This window comes from Pygoscelis adeliae, unplaced genomic scaffold (assembly GCF_000699105.1).
Source record: "Pygoscelis adeliae isolate BGI_AS28 unplaced genomic scaffold, ASM69910v1 Scaffold166, whole genome shotgun sequence".
Lineage (NCBI taxonomy): Eukaryota > Metazoa > Chordata > Aves > Sphenisciformes > Spheniscidae > Pygoscelis > Pygoscelis adeliae.
Window position 1 is genome coordinate 6,566,269 of NW_008825156.1, and position 8,751 is coordinate 6,575,019.

Below are 8,751 nucleotides of genomic sequence, written 5' to 3' on the forward strand. Positions count from 1 at the left end.
AAAAGAAAAGGACCAAAGATAGAAAATTATGCAACGATAGTAAACTTACCAAATAGGGCAACCTCAAGTCTCTGTAACAGGTCAGCTCATTCACTCCCTAAATACTACTGACGCTTCAGAGTATTCATATATGATAATGAGGAGTTTGCATTGCACCTTCCAGCATTACACAAAATTTATACCACCAGCATCTAATAAGATGTTTACCATTTAATGCACCTCACTTGAAAACTCCAGATGATGTTTATACGCTTTATCATCTAAACACACTGAAAGACCTTTGGAACAAAAGTAACCTAGTACCCACGCTTTCCACCTTTCAGTCCAGCTTATGCAGCCATAGGCCAAAGCATATTTCTGGAGTAGACCACGCACATCCCGGAAGATCTGGGAAGTCCAAGGTAATGCATACGCAGTTGCCCTATAAATGCTGAAATTCCACGGGGCAATAATCAATAGCATTGTCACTGCTTTCAACACGTTAACCTTGGCACTGAAGAATGTTAAAGAACTACAGTAACAAGTCTTCAGCAAGAACTATGCATATGCAAATAGTAATTTCAGAGCTTAGAGTTTACTAAATCTTTCTGAATTTTCCCAAAGGCAGCAAACTTGATCCCTGGATTCCACCCTTTCAAGCTTTACACACCTAAGGTGAGGAGACTGCAGAGACCTAAGCAACATAAGTAGAACAAACAGCAAAAAACAGATTAACTTAAAAAAGCTGGTAATTCATACCCTATTTTAACTCAGTCATAATGTTTTTTATATAATATAGAACAGTATATGTGGAAGTACACAAAAGCAAAATTTTACAAGCACAGATTTTTGTTTTGTTTAATTAAAATACAGTCAATTAATTCCTTTAAATTGCATATGGGGAAACGCATTGAAAAGACTTTCAATGAATTAGTACTACTACTGTTTGAAAGTCAGATAAATTATCTGATCTCTACTGACAAAGAAAAGTCTCTGCTTAAAAGATAGTATCCCTCTATCCTGTGAGCTGAGACTTGGGGCCACTGTGTAGAAACAGCACAGGAGTAAAGAGGAAAAGGAGACCTTTACCCAAAACAAGCTTTTGCACCTGCAATAGCATGAGTTCAAATTGGGGATGTGTGTGCGTGTGTGTGAACGCACGAGCCAGGGGATAAACAGGACAGGAGAAGCTACTGCCAGAGTTATTAGGAAGATGGAAATATGCTTTCCTCTGTACAACTGTTCTCACCTTAACTTTAAATTCTGGTCTAGAAAGGACCTTAAATGTATAAAAGGACATTAAAAATACAAGTTCTGGATGATAAGAAATAGACATTAGCTGCAACTTTCTCTTTACACAGGAGCAGAAAGGAAATAAGGCATTACTTAAATCTGTACGCTATCATACCATCCATTTTTCAGCAGATTTAGAAAGATGGTGATGTAATATACTAAACGTTATTTTAAAAATTGGGCTTTTTTTTCCACAAAACATGTTTTGGGGCATTGACAGCAAGAGGTTACTTTCAGAACAAATTTAACATTTGGGATATTCACAAAAAGTTATTAAACTTCATCATAAGACTAACATGCTAATATCCAAAGGGAGATCAGATTTCACACTTCAAAAAGGGTACAACTGAACTGAGTGTTCTCATCCTCTGCTAAAACCCAAATGTCAGTGACTCATCAAGTGGCATATGCTTTAACGCAGTAGGATCACCAATTCTCCAGTCCAAGCATAAAAATTAAAACTTTATGAAGCATGAAGTCATTTTGTTGGCAGTTTTTCCCTTGACTCAGGAAATATTTGTGAATGTTGTGAATCTGCCATTTTATGGTTTGGGTTTTTACAATTTAGCTGCCTGTCGGAAAAGGACCTGGGGGTGTTGGTCGACAGCCAGCTGAACATGAGCCAGCAGTGTGCCCAGGCGGCCAAGAAGGCCAATGGCATCCTGGCCTGTATCAGAAATAGTGTGGCCAGCAGGAGCAGGGAAGTGATCGTGCCCCTGTACTCAGCACTGGTGAGGCCGCACCTCGAATACTGTGTTCAGTTTTGGGCCCCTCACTACAAGAAGGACATTGAGGTGCTGGAGCGTGTCCAGAGAAGGGCAACAAAGCTGGTGAAAGGTCTGGAGAACAAGTCTTATGAGGAGCGGCTGAGGGAACTGGGGTTGTTTAACCTGGAGAAGAGGAGGCTGAGGGGAGACCTTACGGCTCTCTACAACTACCTGAAAGGAGGATGTAGTGAGGTGGGTGTTGGTCTCTTCTCCCAAGTAACTAGCGATAGGACAAGAGGAAATGGCCTCAAGTTGCACCAGGGGAGGTTTAGATTGGATGTAAGGAAAATTAAACATTGGAACAGGCTGCCCAGGGAAGTGGTTGAGTCACCATCCCTGGAGGTATTTAAAAGACGTGTAGATGAGGCACTTAGGGAAATGGTTTAGTGGGCATGGTGGTGTTGGGTTGACGGTTGGATTCGATGATCTTAGAGGTCTCTTTCAACCTTAATGATTCTATGATTCTATAATTTCTTTTTCCTGTTTTTGCAAGGGGGCAGAGAGAAGAAGAGAAGTTGAATGGCAGGAAATGGGAGACTTGAAAATGCACATAAGTAATAATTCACAAGAGTGATATATTTAATCTTACCAACTTTGTGATTGCAATGGTTTAATGTACATATGCTTAAGACAACACACAAGAATGATACAATCTTGTAGTAAGATAGTTACAAACAAACGTTTGGGGATTTGTGCTGATCTCATTGAGCAGATTTTCTGTAATGCAAGAAATGCAGTTGTACAGGCTCAGTTACTGGCATAAATCATTCTCTAATTTGTTGATGGAGGGGTTGGGTTCTTTCAAAGTGCAAAGCAACATACAATTTGACCATTAAGTTCCAATGCGAGTCAACATTTTTTAAAAAGATTCTGTCTATGGTGCTCTTCCAAGCATTGTTAGTATAAATTCTAAGTGCGTAATTGGTAAGAGGCACAGCTGAGGTCAGTAGAAGTATCTGCTGAGTCAAAAGTATTAAATCAAGTCTTCGTGTGCTAAGTGGTAACATCCAGAAATTGCTGTTAGAAATAACAACCTCATTTTTGCAAACAGTGTATACACAACACAGAACTATACATATATATGTGTGTGTGTGTGCACGTATATATATACGTGCATTTTTTGATGGCTAATAAACTTACGCTCACAGAGTAACTGAGTTTTGTGGATGAATTCTGTAGATGTAAGTTACGATTCTCCTGAATACCCTTTGGCTACTCAACAGCTTCCGGCTTCAGTCGCCAGAAAAATAATCTAAGTAGACTATTTTTTTGATTGATAAGACAAGGTTTTCTTCAAATCAATGAGATTTCAAGCAGATTTCAAATCAATGAGATTTGAAGTCCACAACAACAATCAAAATACAGTAATGGGGAAAAAAAAAAGAAAAAAAACCCCACAATAAAAAACCCTTCAAGGCACTGTGAGGGAAGAGGAAATAGGGATGTTTTGACTTATTCTCCTCCTCCTAATTCCTGTAAATACATGCAAGTCAGTATGGCATCCAGCTTTATTCGACAGAGCATCTACATGGCACCTTAAGCCAGACAGAAACATGGATCAGACCAAGCATGTGCTGGAGAGAAAAAGCTGGAAGGAGAAACCAGTGCAGTATCTCAGATTTCTTTACACTTTCTATTGGTAGAAACTTGAGGTGAGAGAGAAATCTTGCATATTGAACTGCTCTGAAACATACTAAGGAAGTCTTTAAATGACACCAGCTTTACCATTGTTAATTCATTCTAGTCATGTTCCAAACTTAGGCTTTTGTTAAGGTCAAACTTTCAAGTGCTTGATTTTAATTTCAGATGAGGAACATATCCTTATACAGCTTTAACAAATGTTACTGGGACAATTAAGTGAGACTAGCATCGTAAAACAGAACAATTCATGAAGGTTTACATGGCAAAGCTATATCACCTGCATTCATAGCACCAAGTAAGTTCTAGTCCCATATTTAATAGAATATCATTCATTCACCTTCCTCATGAGTACAGATATGGAGTATTTATCAGACTAAATGTAACATCAATCTTTACAATTGCTTTACTTTTCAGGTCGCATTTTTTTACAAATTATCCTGTTACAAACAGCTGAAGCAGGAATAAAGGGGACCGGAATGACAGAAGTAGCCTTCTGAGACCCAGCTTGATCAATTGTGTCAAAAAGGTTCTTCTATTATTATGCAGGAGGCTCAAAAAAAGTTCGATAGTTCTCCTCTAGCATTCACAAGCTGAGAAATGAGTTTGTTTTCACTGTGCAGTTTATTTAACCACAAAAACTTCCAAGTGGTTAATTCCAGTTTTTTTGTGAAGATGATTCTGCCAAGCCAAACATCTAATCTGCTCTAGTTGAATTCCACCCAATCTTGTGTATCAGCAAGGTTTACCTGGTGAAGACTACTAGGAAAGAAGTAACCCTTCTTTTTTGGAAATTTAATCTTACTTCTGTCTTAGTGAGTTATATCATTCAGTTAAAAACAAAACAAAACAAAAAAACAACCAAACAAAAAACCTATCTTACTACAAGATTGTATTTAACCGTGAAAACTACTGTCCAGATTTAATTTCAAGACCTGGACACTATGTTTCATGGACTGTTTGTTTAATGAGGCATGCATCTGAATGGTTAAATCAGTATCACTTTCATAGCTCAATGCTTCATAAGCTTATGTTTCATTACAGATTGTACATGTGCTGAATTCTTGTCTAATGACCATGTAACAGGGCACGTTCAATTATTCTCTTTGGGTTTTAGAAAGAAACAGGAAGTTTGGCTATAAACAATGCAGTCATAGAATAAATTTCACCACAGCAAGTTCATCTGAAAAATATGCATTCTTTATAGCACAGCCAGGAATGGCATTATGAGAACCAACATCCTGCTGCGCTCAGTTTTTGGGTTTTTTTAGTTTGTTTTTTTGTATTAATACTTAGGCAATATATTAAAAAAACCCTTTTAGTTAATACTGGATGTTTTGTGATGAGCATTACTTGAAAGATGTGGATAGTGAATTAAAAGCAGCTGCTAGAAACCACAGGATAAATAACAAGTTTGCTAAATTTAGTGTACGTTATGAAATACATAGAGTGGAGGAAGAGTCAGCTGTTGTAAATTTTTATCAGCTGAGAAAGAATTACTATAGAATATTTCACTCTACTTATAAAATAAAGGAAAGATGACAAACATTAAATAATGACAAAATATTTAATAGAAAGATGTCAGTTGATCTACACTGAAATTTAAGACTAGAATACATCTAATTTTTGGTTACATTTCTGCTTTTAACTCGTTTTAATAATCTACAAAAATATCTGTCTAAACTGTACTGTTACTGAAATAAGAACAACTATTATTTTCTGGCTTCCAATTGTGCCTAGAAAAAGCACAATATTATTACTACGCCGCATCTTTCAATTATTCTACAGATAGGGTAACATTTCAATTCCATTATTAAATAAGCAGAGAACACTTGGATTATTAAAAGCATTTTCTTAAAATAATCAATAATGTTACAGTTCTTCACTAAATGAGCAAAAAAATTACTTTACTTAGCCACCTATTTAATCTTAACTAAATTTAATATACTTAATGCCAAGGTTTTACTTATTTTTTAATTTTCATGTGGGAAAGAAAATATTTAAAAACATAACAATGACAGTCCGCAATTACAGACTGGATTAGGTTTTCCCTAGGTTCTAGCTTCTAAAGATTCCAAATATTATGTCATAGCAGAGATTCTGTGAAGTACTTTACATCAAATGGGAAACAAAATGTCTATTTTTGAAAGACTGAGGTTGCCCAAAAATAATTAAATACATGTTTAAAAACAAACACTGCCAAGTAGCTGACACCCAAAATCTGACCTACCTAAAAACTGAAGAATTATTCTATCAGTTGTAAAATCTTGCCATTTACACCCACACAAATCTTGCCAATAAATGCACTTACAGAAATATGTATATACATTACAGCATACTTGTACACATTTGTCCTGTGCTGGCCTGATAGAGCTGGCCAGCAGAGGGAGCAGAAGTTAATAAACTTTTTTCCTAGAACAAAGATGAGAATCATTCACGCTATGTCAAACACGGAAGTAAATGAAAGGAACACCATCTTGGCTGTCCCATTAAAAAAAAACACGTGGTGGAGAAAAAGAAATTCTGTGAAATGTTTTTGTTTGGTCCGTCCCCCATCCCCCCCCCCCCAAGCAGATTAAAAAAACAAAAAACACAAACAAGTACATCGAGCTTACCTTTGTGCAAAAATATATGCATTTCTATATGACAGAAAAATACATCCTTACCAGGAGCAGCAAAATATTTTCTAAAGTTGTCCTCTATAATATTAATCTATTGTTTCTAGACACCTTTTTCTGCATTTTTGTTACTTATTGTAAAGTTTTTACCTGCAGGTTAATCTCTGCTTCATAGAAAGTTAAGCAGGAACAGTAGTGCCTCTCTGAGTCTATATCAGTCAAAACCACCACAAAGAACGTTGGCTGTTTTCTCTCCTTCGAAAGCTGCCATCCTCCAGGCTGGCAAAACTAATGAAACAAAAAAATGAGACACATAGTTAAGCAGTAATATCAATTGTTTTAGGAAATATGAAAGATATTTTTAAACAATATAACAGAACATTATCTGAAACAAGAAGTTAATTTCATTTGCAGTGAACATACGCAGGGTTGCAAAATTTGGAGAAAATGGGGGAAAACCCAATAGGTCTTGGAGTTGGTCAGACTGATATATAAATCTAGCTCTATAGACATCAAAGGAGATATAATAAACTCTACAAACTGAAGATGTGTTCCTTTGAATTCAGTATTCAAGATCATCTTTGCAGGTTTTAACAGGCAGCAACAGGAATAAATTGACACGTTATGCAGGTTTCATTTGGATAACTGGTTAGAATTTGAAGCTAAAATTGTTGTGTCTTGGAATGTCTCTACATTTTTAATTTCTCCACTTATTTCTCCATTAATTTATCTAATCAAACATAGATATTCCACTTACACCTACTTGCAAAATTATTCAATACTTACTCCTACAAAAGACTATTTATAGACCAATATTTTTCATCCATTTATTGATTATCTCTAAAAACTTTACTGTGAGCATTTGGAATTTTGTAAGAGTTCACACCATAGCAGGGATATAAGTTTTGCCACCCCTGTGAAAAATATGTTCAAATTTCGTGACTTCATAAGTCTCAGGGACAAAGAAAATCACTTGTTTCTCGGACTCAAAGAGGTTGCAGTTTTCCAAATACTTCATATGTACTTAGAATACTACATGGTTCCAAGCTCCTGCAGCCATGAGCAGACTAAATACATGCAAGACTTAAAACACACATCAAATAAACCTAAGTCCTTTCAGTATTTGTTCCTGCAAGCTGACCAGCACTGTGGCAGTGCAAGCCACCAGAACTGAAGACATCAATTCCAACCTCAGAACAGACCTGCACAAATGGCATGAACAAAAAGAGAACTATAGCTCAAAAGCAAAGGGAAAAGTGTATGTTTTTTCTTCTTTTTTAAATGACTGGAGTACAACATCAGTTAATAACTTGTTCCCAGTAATGGAAGAGCATGCCGAAATTCAGAAATCAGTTTGCTGAAGATTCTTGAAATGGCCTTTATGGAATTTTGTATTCACTGTTTCTTTTACTTAAGGCTGAAGTCGCATACATGAAAAATTCACAAATACATTATTATTAGCAAAATTATAAACTTAGAATTTACACGGGGCAAAGGTAACAGCCCGTGTATGTATGAGGAATAAAAAAACCCCAAAAAACCCCAAAACGCCACAACATTTCTAGAATTGTTAAACAATGCAGATACCAAAGGAACCAGAGAAATAGGTCAAAATCTCATGTTTCCAGCAATTGCGTCTTTCCCCTGGAGAGCTGCTAAAAACTGAAAGAGCATGAAAAGTAAGTTGTAAACAAACATTTACTACAGATTCATCTTTAGAACCTCTACAATAAAACCTGGGTAGTCTTAGGTGAACAGCAGTTAAAACTCTGCCTCTGATACACAGTTTATTTTATGATCCTGGGAAAATCTTCAAAATCAAAGTTTTCTCATGTTACATTCTTCGTACTCTAGATAGTCAGCTTAACACTTCTGAGCCTGTATCCTTAGAAGTGCTAAGCACTCCCTCCTGCATCTAAGAATAACTGTTCTGAACATCAAAAAGTACTCTGAGAAAAGACATCCTAGTCATTCCACACTAAGCATCCTGTATTAGTCCACGATTTTGATAATACTGGCCTAATCTCCCTTTGTTTTTCATCCCATGTCAGTTAAAAATAAGAAGATACCACTACTAATCTTGCAGGACTGCTATAAAGATAATGTAATATGGCCAATATATACAGACATTATAACAAAAGCATCATTAAAAAGTTTGACAATAAAATCATTGGAGTTCTGTATGTATTGCAGAGTTTAGGTGGTGTGTGGCAGATCAGCCTGGAATCCATAGCTCAAATAAGATAACCCCCAAAACTCTGAATAGCTATTTGTTCAATGAGTATGAGCCAAAATGCAAAGAATGCAGTAAGATTCTGTTAATAAATAAAACCTTTCCATGGTATACCATTAAAACTGAATCATCCATACAAGGTAGGTCAAATTAAGGTTGCTTATGCAGTCCTAGTTCTGGCACTTCTTAAGCTCCAAATGCTTGAGTTCACAATCTTAACACT

General features: G+C 36.2%; 1 protein-coding gene across 1 annotated transcript in view; it reads right to left on the bottom strand.

The window, feature by feature from the left end:
- Positions 1–8,751, bottom strand: part of SBF2 (SET binding factor 2) — a 240,092-nt gene that overhangs the window by 169,129 nt on the left and 62,212 nt on the right. Inside the window, exon 3 of the mRNA XM_009328574.1 lies at positions 6,446–6,583. The gene's annotated coding sequence lies outside the window, so the exon portion shown is untranslated. The remainder of the gene's footprint in view (positions 1–6,445; positions 6,584–8,751) is intronic.